Source organism: Protopterus annectens, chromosome 1.part1 (genome assembly GCF_019279795.1).
Source record: "Protopterus annectens isolate FY-2018-M chromosome 1.part1, PAN1.0, whole genome shotgun sequence".
Lineage (NCBI taxonomy): Eukaryota > Metazoa > Chordata > Ceratodontiformes > Protopteridae > Protopterus > Protopterus annectens.
In genome coordinates, this window is record NC_056726.1 from 1,783,065,533 (window position 1) to 1,783,079,006 (window position 13,474).

The window sequence follows — 13,474 nt, forward strand, 5'->3', positions numbered from 1 at the left end:
TTTGTTAACACTGACTAACTGTTTGTACACATACGGCCGGATTCCGGGTTGATGTTTTGCACTATGCGATCCAACTTTCTGCACAGACTCTGGCCATTTGTTGACCACATGCTGGCATGCTTGGACATATCTAGAGTATTGCCCTCTTCCACCTTTAGTGACCTGTCACACACATATACATGCTTTCCTACACAGTTATATTATTTGGCACAGTGTGGGCGACAGTGACCAGTGATACTTTATTATTCAGAGAAACTGCAACACTCACAATCTCCTACAGTACCTGGGTGGACAGTACCAGTGCAGGTTATATTGGTCTGTATTTCACAGCACAGTGTTCATAACCAACGTACCTGTGGGAGCAATGTTTGTTAGCACTACCTGACTGTTGCCACACAAGGTTTCAGATTACACATTAGTATTATGCACATACATCTCATTGTGTTACTGTACACACTCTGACCACAACTTAACAAGTTGGGGTTTAAATGGGACATACGTGGCTTCTTAGTCACATAAGGTATTGGGGAGTTGATAGTGTGCCAGGTTTGTTGTCACAGATATCTGTCAATCAGTTTTATTTCCTGTTTGCTGCCTATATGTCTGGGATCATCCCACTGATTTCCCAGGGGGACAGGTTGACAGGCATTAGATATGGGCCACTTTAATAGACAGTCTGGACATATCTGTACAGTTGTGGTGTATAATTCTGTATGCAGACTACTACCACTGGCAAGATTCAAACTGTGACTGTATGTGCTTATAAAACAACAGTTCACATCTCAGTTGCATGTGCTATTCGGGTTTCATTGTTTGCTTTTCCCCTGTTTACTGTCTATGTGTCTCTCAGTTGTACTAAATGGCCTCTGTCATATATAGGCATTCCTACACATTCACATTATGGTGTGTGGTGTGGGTAACAGTGCTTAATACTACAGTACTGTTACATGATTGCAAATCTACATTACCATATGATACCAGCATATACACATACAGTCCAGTAGTTAGACCTGCTTTGTCAGGGTATTACACTTTTATTGCCATACTATCAATATGAGACTCTTCCTGCCATATTCTCTAGTGTATGAAGTACTTGCCTTAAAAAAATGCAGGTTTTATACTAGCAATTAGTTTACTACTACTTTTATTTTTATTTCCTATGACAGTAAAAGCATGAGTATTACTAACTTGACTCATGTCGCAACCATGCCAGGTGGCAGATGTGGGCCTCCTGGTTTGCGGCCTGCTCCATTGCAGCTGTGGGGGACATAAGAGGAATATTTAGCCATACCTATCCATGATATACCTGAGTTGGCAATTATTAAACAGGTAGTGGACTGATACTTACAGACAGCTGGGCCATCCCCTGATGCTCTAGCCTCTTGTTGCCACTCCTCCAAGAGGTCCCCCTTACACCACTTCAGGTTTGCATAGTGGTGCCTGACCTGCTCACCGGTTTGGGGTATGCCAGTGGCACTGGTGAGGTCGCGGGCAAGACGGTCCCTGGCCTCCACCTTATACTGAGAGCCCTGGTACTGGCCCTGCAGCAGTCTCTGTGCATGGTCTTTAACTAGGAGTCTAGCCATGACCTTGGACTCCTGGATGCACCAGTGCTGCACCCAGAAGTGCACTCCTTCTCCCCTTACTGCCATAGTGCCTGCAAGGGGAAGCTACAACCAGTTATGAGCTGTATTCCCGCTTCTTGGGTTTAAGTAGGGCCGATTTCCCACACTTTTCCATGATTGGCCAGTTTTGAAAATGCTAAGCTATGGGCAAACCTGCTTACCTAAGGCTGGCATTGTTTAAAGGGGTATACCACTGGGCACAAAGAGTTAGCTGGTGTACACATTGCTCACACCTCCTAAGCTGGTCTGTGTAATTCTTGGTGTTGCCTACAGTAGACATTCATTATAATGCCTTTTTGGCATTGTGTTATTATTCATTACACATTATATGTATGCCTAGTATCCCTGATTGATGTGTACATACAGTCTGTGGGCTCCTTGTGTTTTATTAGGGACTTTGACACTCTATTACAAGTACACCTCACTTCTGGGCTTACTGCTATACTCCAGTTCACATATTTATGTTATGTAGTCAGTTATGGCACATATGACTGTATACTGATGCCTTTCACAGGTTCAGTTTGGTCATACTATGGTGAGGACATGTTTACTACTACCTCATTCTTCTGTACTTCTGTGATGGCTTGGTGGATAGCTAATGGGACTGTGGTGTATAAGGTCCTGGGTTTGGAACCTGCATGGCATGGCTGTTTATTTTGTTGCTGGGCAGACAAAGGCCCATTGGATACAGAGTGATTAAGGCACTTTAAAGCAGTTGATAAGCGGATTTGCGTGGGTTTGCACAGAGGTAAGCACTGCTAACTTCCGGTTACAGTTTCTTACACTCATTTAGCTTCTACTTTGCTTAATCTGTGTAGGCAATGCTTACCCCTGCGCAAACACACTTAAACATGCTTATGAGTGCTTACATATGCTTACTACAGCTTATCTGTGCTTACACCTGCTTACTACTGCCTTATTCATTATGACACTGACTCTTCACATGTGCATTTCCTGCAGTACTCCAGTTCATAAATATATGTTATTTAGTGGGTTTTGCAATAAAAATATTGGTTATACCATGCTTTGCCATGTAAAATATTAGGGTACAACTACCTCACCATTAACTGGGAAAACCACTCATGTACCAACTCTTCTGCTCAATGTTTTCTGGAATTCATTAATTCCAATGCCTTGGATCAACTTATTCACACCCCCACCAGGGGCATCAATATCCTAGACCTGGTCATTACCAACATGGGTGACCGGTTTTCCACACCAGAGGTCAATTCCTCGTTGGTCAGATCTGACCACAAGCTAATCACCCTAGACATCCACATCCCACTCCCTCCCCCATCAGGGAAACCACCATAAAAAACTTCTCCAAAGCCAACTTCACACTTCTTAAGACAGAAGTGGCAAACTTCATGACACCCATGCAGATGGACAATAGAGGTATGACTGCTGTATCCTACACAAATGCACTTTATAAGCACTTACACAAGTGCATGGATCGTGCTATCCCTAACAGAACCAAGATGATATCCTCCAAAAAAAGGAAGCCAATCTGGTAGTCCTCTGCCATAAACAAACTCTACAACAGAAGAAAGAAACTGTTGCAAAAAAGAGAAAAATCCCATGACTGGAGGAACTCCCTGGTCAACCTCAGTAAGAAGCTGAGACCCATTATAAAATCCTCCAAAGCTAGTTATGAAAACAAAATTGACACTGACTCTAAAGACAACCACAAAGCATTCTATAGCTGTATCAAGAATCTCAATGGCAACACCCAGATCGGCTTTGAGTTACAGCACAATGGCACTAAATATATAGAACCAACTCATATTAAGAACATCTTGGCAGACAGGTGCAGTGCTAACTTTATCCCCCTCTCACCCCCTAGAGGGCCCATCTCTATACCGGAAGAATGCAAAGTTCCTGTAATCACGGCTGCACAGGTAAAAAACACACTCTCCAAAGCCAAGAAGAGAGCATCCATGGGACCTGACAATATCCCAGCCTGCATTCTACATGAACTAATGAACGGGCACCCCATCTAAGTATCATGTTCAATCATAGCCTCACCTCAGGCTTTGTGCCCAATGAATGGCGCACAGCGACAGTTATCCCACTCCACAAAGGGGAGCCATGACAGACCCCGGGAACTACCACCCTATTAGCCTGATGAGCCTGGTCTGCAAGGCCATGGAATGTATCATCATGGAACTCATAAACAAAGACACTGATAATCTCCAACCTCTGGACCCCACCCAGTTCGGGTTTGTAAAACGCAGATCATGTCTCCTAAACCTGATTGACTTCTTTGAAGCAGTCACCAAAGCCATAGATGAGGGTAAGGTGCTTCACACAGCCTATCTAGATCTTGCCAAGGCTTTCCACACCATCCCCCACTCTGGAATTATAGATAAGCTCACTAAACTAGGTATAAATCCTTATGTCACAAGATGGGTTGCCAAATGGCTCATGGACAGAACCCACACTGTGAAAGTAGCAGACTCCAAATCTGACTTCAGACCAGTGACAAGTGGAGTACTACAGGGTTCAGTCCAGGGTCCTCTCCTGTTTGGTATCTAACTCTCTGAAGTACAGGCTAACACAAAAGGTCTTTGGCTAAAGAAGTTTGCAGATGACTGCAAACTAGGAGCCATAATCGAAACTCCTAATGATGTGGACATACTACAAAAGGGCCTCACTGAGACAGATGCCTGGTGTCAAAGCCAGGGCCTGAAGCTCAATGCCAAAAAGTGTATTGTCATCCCCTTTGGTAAAAACTCTGTACCCATGAATTACCACATATGTGGCAGTCTACTTAACACTGACAGTGTGATAAGAGACCTTGGGACACAGGTGGACAGTAGTCTCTCCTTTGACAATCACATCGCCACAGTGGTCAGGAAATCCTTCTATGTGGCACACCTTATCACAAAAGGTTTCTCATCCAGAAAAGAAGAGGTCATTGTTCCCTTCTACTCATCACTCATTGGACCCATTATAGAGTACAGTGCCCCTTTTGGTATGTACCTCACCAGACATCTACAACAACTGGAAAGGTCACAGAAATACCTCACAAAGAGGATTACTGGCCTCAAACAGATGCCCTACGCAGACCGTCTCAAAAAAACCCAGCTTTACTCCGTTGCATATCACCTGCTCAGAGGTGATCTCTGCCTAACATACAAAGCTATGTCAAACCCAGAGCTGTTGGACATGCTCCACTTTAAGAAATCCCAATCCCTCTGAGCTACATGCTGTAGGGACCTAAATCTTGTCACAACAATAAACAGAACATGCTGAAGGGATAGATTCCTGTCCCAGAGACTTCCGATACTCTGGAACGGACTACCTATCTATGTCAAACAGAGCTCCTTATTAGCACCCTTCAAAAAAAAATCTGGATGATTGGATGGGAAATAGGAAATTCATCCCAGGGATCAGTTCTGTGGTGCTGCTCGACATGGGCACATGAAAATAATTTTCTTGGGTGGTGAAAGCCAGGGTACCTTTTTGGCTAGGCTTATATAGGCCCTAGGGCCAATAGCCTAGTACCTGCCTATGAACCTATGAAAATAGACTGTGCTGCAGTGGTACACGAACTGGGAATGCCTGCTCATTAGGCGAATGCTCTGCCCACTACACTATTGCTGTGCTCCTTCATTTGCATATATCTTCCTTGTTAGCCTCTTCAGCCTTTTAAGCTGCTTTAACCGTAGCTAAGCAATGGGCACACCCATGCACCTACGGTTAGCTGTACTCAGATTTAAAAAAAAAATAAAGGGGTTTCTTCTTTTGATTTTTATGTCATGTTGCTGTTGCACAAATGGGGGACTGTTGGTGGGGATATGCAGATACCTATGAGTGGTCTTGGTCATTTATTTCCACTTTGTGCTGTTCTACATTGCAGGGGCATGTTTATTCTGAGAGCTCTGCTCTCAGACATGCCCCCTGCACTTGTACACGCTCCATGTGAGCCTAGGAGGTCGGGCAGCACGCCTTCATTAATATTCATGGCACGCTGTTGTCCTGCTCCTAAACAGGCACTTCCATGCAAGACTAAGCTTGTCCTGCACAGAAGATTAGTGAATCCGGGCGATAGTTTTGAATTTAGAGTGATTAAAACAGTTAAAATCCTTAGAGGAAGAGATGTTGTAATGGATAGAGTATAACTGGATTAATTATTTTCATGCAGATGCTTATCTAGGATTGAATGAAACAGTGAGTATAAAACCTGTTTTAAAGAAGAGATCTCTTTATATGTAATGAAGTTGTTTAATGATTATGTTTAATTAAGCTTATTAACCAGTTTATTATGGCTGTGTTGGATTGGTTCAATTTTATTTATAATGTACATAAGGGTGATTGAATTTTTAGAATTGCTGAAAGCATTGAGGAAGAGTTGTCTCAAAACCTTTGCTGTATTAAAGTTTTTATACATCGTTTTTTATACAGTTTGGATTACTTCTGAGTTCTTTCATGTTGATATTTTTATATATTTTTGGAAGTCTTGTTGGTTGGTGACAAGTTTTTTCTGTATCCTGAAATGTAATAAGGCATGTGACACCTGCCAAATTATCCACATCCTTTTCATAGAGCTTTGCATATAGTAATGCTGGATCTAATTATTTACTCCTACCAGGAGAAATTTCATTGTTTAGGTGGTACTTTCATTTCTACAATTTCCACTTGAATCTGTTTTTCTTCATTTTCTTTCTCATAAAACTAGCACTTTCAATATGTTTTTTCTTTTTTTACAATCTTATATAAAATTTTATACCTATTACTCATACCCACAATCTTTCAAGTTTACGCTTTTTTCCACTATGCTATTCACCTGACTAGTTTCTCATTGCAACTATAAAGCCATCCTTCTTTCTGCCTTACCTCTCAATCATACCAAATTCCTCAGTATTTACCAATTTTGACAGCAAAATAATGGGGTGCCACGAATTCCTGAGTGGCCCCTTCAATTCCCAGGGATTTTTTTCGCATTTTTTTTTTAGTAGAAGATGTTGCTTATGTCATCATGCACTGGGCGTTTGTGATGATGTCATCTTTGTGAGGCAGACTGACAGCCTGTCGGAATTCAGCTGAAGGCTCCAACTGTGCCTATTTATCTTTTATGTACATTTGTACATTGAACATTCATGCTGTGTGGTGGATTTAGACTAGGGGACGGGTAGGCAGTACAGTAGCGGGAAGCAGCACACAGTGATTAGTGAGTGAAGAGGAGGATGAGCTGTTTTAATATTTTAAGTTAGCTTCTGCATTCTTTCTGCCAGCAGTTCGTACACTCAACTTTTGTTTTGTAACTTCGCTTGGGTTTGCCACTACAGGCATTATGGTTGATTGCCTTGAGTCTTTATCAATGTTAAATGACTGCTAATGGGTAATGGTGCATGTTTTTATGTGGCAATGTTTCCCTTAGTAAGTCGTATCCTTGTTAATTTTAGACTATTTCTTTAAATTTATCATATTAAGTGCAGTTACAGTGGCTATAAACCCTAATGATGTGCATACATATTTTTATACAGAGAATGAGACAGGTAATAGCTATGTCTGAATATTACTAGTGTTCATAGCCACACTGCTTTTTGTTTTCTTTCTCTAAAACTAAGCTAACTGATGAAGGGTCTAGGACTGTAACTCACACTTTTTAATATGATACCTAAACAATTCAAACAACTAAACCCCTCTGACAGCTCCACTTTAGAAGGGAAAAAATGAGCACTAGTTGGAGTGTGGCCCATTCCAGTAGAATTACCTGTTCTGTTAAAACCCAAATCAAATGAATTAAGAAAATTTCAGAAATTAGATAACTGACCACAACCCTAAAATATACTAGCATTACAGTGTACACATCATTAATAACAAGCCTGCTGTTTGGGTGGTAAACTGTATATCGTTGCCAAAGTATAAATAATGCATTGTTTATGATAGGAGTATATATTCATTAGTAGACTGATGTAAACTTGTTACAGAGAAAAGTTCTCTTTTCTGTCTCTATTACTTGTTTTACACCGATGACGACTAACTTACATATGGAATAAGAGAAAGAGAGAGGAATGAAGGAAGTGTTTTAACATTCATATTCAAATCCGGGACTGATTGCACTGTGTTTAAACATCGCAGCACAGCAGATACAGAGTTATGAGATGGTGATTTTTCAATCCTTTTACTATTAGCATATTCATATACCCACTTTCTTGGCTTCATCATTTTGGAAACTAAGAGTGCTTTAGAAAGATATTGCACCTTCTTCATTGCTTGTGATATTCACCACGCTATTTAATTCCAAGAGAACAATTATAAGTGGCAGTTTTTCTTTATTTTTTCAGAGGCAATCAGCAGCAGTTAAGTCAGTGATGCCAACAACACATCTGTGTAACAAAGCAATCCTTAACTGCTAGGCACTCGCACTTATTTTTGCACACTTGTTTATAGGGCAACACATCACAAACTACAATATTTGTTTTCGATGATGGTTTTCTTTTATTTCAGGGTTCACATTCTTTACGCAGGATAATGCAAATGTTTTTACCGTGTTTTTTTTTAATAGCTAAACATACCATATGCCTTATGAGGCATATGATTCTGCAAGAATCAGGAGCCCGCCAGCCTATCACATTGCAGCCTCCATGTTTGTATTAATAAAACATGCACCACGTTGATGATGGCTTGTTACATGCATTCATTCATTTCCCCCTTTTAGAATGATTTTTTTTTCTGCATTACTGACTTTGGTGTTATAGCATTCTACTTCGCTAGAATTAAATTATTTTTAGAGAGGAATGAGGTTTTAAATTTACAGTTATTCCATGCAATGCCTGAATTTATGGCATAGCGCTCAACCATCCATCTACAAAATGAATAACACTACCTTTCATAATGTGGAACAAATGGGCATACCTCTCAACCTCTTACAGCAAGAAATATGGGCAAAGCCTAAAATATTTAGGGGATGAAGGCCCACAGATAGGAATAGGGTTTAAATATTGCTCAAATAAACTTAGAAAGTTGTTAGGGTAACATGATTTGTGTTAGCATGCATTTTATGAGGGATATGAAATCTGAAACTCAAATGGATATAATTATTTAGTGACTTCAGTCCTCAGTGATTTGCCAAAAAACCATAAATTTTATGAGGAACAGAGCAAAAATATGAGCTGAAAATAACCAATGATATTTTGTCTGTTCTTCACTTTGCATTTAAAACTTGTTATCCCACAATTCCACTGGAGTGGGCAGGGTTACATAATTATGTATACAAATTGTATGTTAATCAGCATACATATTTTTAGCCAGTTGTACCTATTTGTTATGGGCCTTTGTCGAGATTTTTTATGATTCCAGGTTGAGAGGTATGCTTTCTCTTATTACCTATTCTTATTCTTCTCTGAGCATTACTGCCATGACATCAACATGCGCACAAAGGAGAAGTAAACTACAACTTGTTTCTGGGTAGGCAAGACCTACATAATGCTCATATGGTTTTGCATCCTTTTCATCACTAATTCTGCTCCTTGAAGACTCTCCTCTCAACAATACTTCATTTACCAGTAATACTATTTTTACCTACAAACAACAGCTAGTCACATTTTGCATATGTCACCAGTTCTGAAGTGTAGATGGATGAAGCCCAAGCCTGCTGCACTACTGACACAGGCCAGATAAAAAGCATGCAGTATATGGACAGCAATGTACTCATAGTTATGTAGCCATATTTTGATACATACATAGAAGCATAAACTCAGCACCAAGCTGATACTATAGGTCTGACTGAGAAAGTAACTGTCAGAGCAAAGAGCCAAGAAAACACCTCCTGACAATCAATGAATGATGGCTTTTACCCCTCTCATAGTTTTTTATCTCCGTCTCTATGTCCTCAGATTACGCATATGCCAAGGGAACAAATGGACTTATAAGGGTTCAATAATTGTTGGGATGAGATGGCAGAAAAAATTAGAAAAAAACTCTAGACATCTTAAACTGGCACATAATGCATAAAACAGTAAAAAATAAAAAAAAAGATAAATAAAAAATGATAATACAAGTGTTGAACAGTTGGGTTGCACTTTACCTTCTTGCCATTATGAATGTATCAGACACCTGGCGTATGTAAGACATTGCAAACTCAGAAACTGCTCCACTGAAATAAAGCATCCTGCTATCGGGATAGCAGATATAAATAAACTGGCATTATCATGATTTTTCATCACTCCAACCTCATTTACACACTAAGTGAAATGCGGCTCCCCTACTGTGTACAAGAGAGTAAATTCTTATTCTAGTTAAAATGACATTATGTCATCTTACTCTATTGCCTGTGTTCATGTTACCTTGGAGTCTTGTGCTTCAGTTGTTGAAGACAATCTGCACTGGCTTTAATCCAAACTGAAATCTGAGCAAATTATATTATGGTTATCCAAATATCAATCTGAATTTGTGAAAGAATGAGTACAATCATACAGCACTACAGATTTTTGGTCTTTCACAACTTATCTTACTCCAAGGATCAATAAAGTCTCTGGTCATGAGATTTCATTGTACTCAGTATATCTGTTCTTAATCATATCTTAGATATTGGCATGTCGGTTAATATTTCCAGCTATCATCTTCCTAATTTTATTTACAGTGCTTTAAAAGGGTCTATAAAAACACAATGATTCTACTGATCAAAAATATGAAGAAATTTGATCCTGGACATTTCAGTAGCCTAGCATGTTGTAACACATGTCTATCAAGAGATTTTAAATAAAATCCTACAAATATTTCCAGACAGATAGTAAAAGTCCAATGAAGTTCATACAGTCTTTATTTCATACAGATAACAATCACTTGAGGTCTGTGCTTTCTTAGTTTCTAGCCTACATTGTAACAGTAGTAATTAACGACTTGATCAAAGAAAGCAGGGTGCCCGACCCATATGATACATTTAAATAGAGGAGACACCTTAACTGCTTTCAGCAATTATCAGCTTATTAGAAATAGTAGAAATATATAGATACATATGTACACAGCTTGTCTAGAACCTTTTTTAATAGGAATTTCACATATAGCTCACAAAAAAGGCTTTAGGCATAGTCACAGCAAAGACAAAACTTTTTATGATGACACTGAGTATCACGCATCAAAACTGCAACAAGCTTGTCAGATCATCCTCCATAGCTGCCTTTTAAATCTGATTATATGGACTCTTTCTTAGTAACTACAGATGGCTCACTCAGAATATTAAAAGGTAAGGTGGACTCTGTCACACATGATGTTGTAACCTTCCCCTTGAACCCGAACAGACAATGACCCTTGGTGTTCCATAAGGCTCAGTGTTTGAGTTCTTATTCTTCTCTGTGTATTCATTAATGGGATGGCACTATGGTAGTGTGAAAATGATTCACTATGTTAATGACTTTCAAAACCATCTTCAGAGATAGCACTGCTTCTGCCATCAACTCTTACCTGCACAGTACGCAAAACTCAATACAATCTTGTCTAAGTTTTTTTCTGGACTATATGTCAGCACAAGAAAAACAAAACCATGTTCTTTATTTGCAAGGGTCCCAAGAGTAAGAGCACAATTTTCAAAACACAAAACCTGTCCATGTATTCTTTTGATCATCCCAAGACTGAAGTAGTTAATTCCACACACTACTTGCACTGTTACTGATAATTATCTCAAGTTTGGTAAGTATGTATGGCCAGTTTTAACTCAGGCGTATCAGAAATTCATATTTTTTATACAGATAAAATCATTCTTACCCCAGATCTCATTTTTGAAATATGAAGGTTCCTCCCTCCATTTTTCTCTGTTCTAGGCATATATTCAGTAACCTATGATTTCTCCTCTTTTGCAAACTAGAGGAATAGTATGAAATGACAGCTAGAATTGTAGCAGTCATCATGCTAGGAAACATCACTTTTCTTAACTTTGCAATTTGCAATGGCTTTAATTCAATTGAAATTCACTCTTCAACTACTAAACTCTCCTATTCTGGCTAGGCTTATAAATACCTGCGGTCAGATAGCCTAGTACCTACCTATGAACCTATGAACCTAACCACCTTTGATTTGCTCATATCATGGGATGACATATAGATTGATTGTGTCTGTGCATACATTGTTTTATAGATTTGGTGATTAGGTCTTCTATGTCAATGGCAGCATACTATAGAACAAACATCTATTTCCACTGCGTAAACTTTCTTCCAAGAATACATTCAAAAACTCTTTGAGTGACTGTCTTGACATTAACTGAACAGTTGATTGTAGAATTACATGAAAATGACACTTTTGCAGCTATTATTTTTAACCACAGGTACAAAACTTAACTCTTGTGATGAAGTAAGTACAAGTTTTCTCATAATATAAAAAAAAGTGTGAGTTACACAAACAGTTATTGATGCAGACTTTTTTTCTGACCTGAGTATGTACATTACCTATTTCTCTTGTACTTCTGATGTTATCAACTGCAACTTGTGTGCCAAAATAATTAGAGTCATGTCCTCTTTGCATAATCTTTCCATACTTGTACCTACTGTTTATTATTCATAGTTTTTCATTGTACACTAAATTGTGATATGTTCATTAGCCAATTTATAACTGAGCATAATGTTTATCATATCGACATTTTTCTAATGCTTGTTTCTGAAGCTTTTCTCCCATAGATTTCTCTGAAAATAGGTATTACTTATTTGGACAATCTTAGTCAGCATATGCGTATAAATAAATTAAATAAAAATACATTCAGCTTTGCCTCTTTATTAACTAATTCAGTTTCACTATTCACACTTACCTCATTCAGCTTTCTCTGCATTTCCATTTCTAGAGTGTTCTGTTTCTGATGTACCTCTTCTTTTTAATCTTTATCTTCTTTTTAATCTTTATCTTCTTTTTAATATTTATTTTCTTCCTGCTTTCTTTGCATACGCATTTGTTGCTTTTCTTTGTTATTGTTCCTTGAAAGAAAATTTGACAAATACATTTCAAAAGTGCAGCTTTCCTGATTACATAAAGTAAAAATAGTTTTAGCATTTTTCTCTCAAATGCCCAATTTCCCCACATATCAAACAACTTAAAATTATTACACTGGGTTTTGATTTGATGACTATACCATATCTGTCATATTCCCAAGTAATTATTACAGAAAATCATCCTGGTCAAAATTATTAAAGTAAATTTGCAACCGCACATACCAAATATCTTAAAATCATTACACTGTGCTTTTTGTTCAACTGATTTACTGTACTTGACATATTTCCAAGTATTTATTACAGACAAATTATCACTCTGCCCATAGGTTCTTAGGTAGGTACTAGGCTATCGGCCCAAGGGCCTACATAAGCCAAACCAACAAGGTTCCCTGGCTTACGCCACACAAGAAAGTTATTTTCCTGTGCCACTGTCGAGCAGAGACACAGAAGTGATTCCCCGGGGTGTATTTCCTATTTCCCATCCACTCATCAAGATTTTTCTTGAAGAGTGCTAATGAAGAACTTTGCTTGACATAGATGGGTAGCCTGTTCCAAAGTATGGGAAGTCTCTGGGAAAGGAATCTATCCCTCCAGCATGTCCTGTTTATTGTGGTGACAAGGTTTAGGTCCCTAGAGCGTGTAGCTTGGAGGGATTGGGATTTCTTTAGGTGTAGCATGTCCAACAGCTCTGGGTTTGACATAGCTTTGTATGTTAGGCAGAGATCACCTCGGAGTAAGCGATGTGCTATGGAGTAAAGCTGGAGTTTTTTGAGATGATCAGTGTAGGGCATTTGTTTGAGGCCAGTAATCCTCTTTGTGAGGTACTTCTGTGGCCTTTCCAGCTGCTGCAGATGTCTTGTGAGGTACATTCCAAAAGGAATGTTGTACTCTATAATGGGTCATTCCTGGTCTAAAATTATTAAAGCA

The 13,474-nt window shown here is 38.9% G+C and overlaps 1 protein-coding gene across 9 annotated transcripts in view; it reads right to left on the reverse strand.

The window, feature by feature from the left end:
* The window catches only part of FGR (FGR proto-oncogene, Src family tyrosine kinase), a 2,305,304-nt gene that overhangs the window by 1,926,468 nt on the left and 365,362 nt on the right, over window positions 1-13,474 (reverse strand). For all 9 annotated transcript variants that reach the window (XM_044084628.1, XM_044084601.1, XM_044084584.1 and 6 more), the window contains one exon: window positions 12,370-12,532. The gene's annotated coding sequence lies outside the window, so the exon portion shown is untranslated. The remainder of the gene's footprint in view (window positions 1-12,369; window positions 12,533-13,474) is intronic.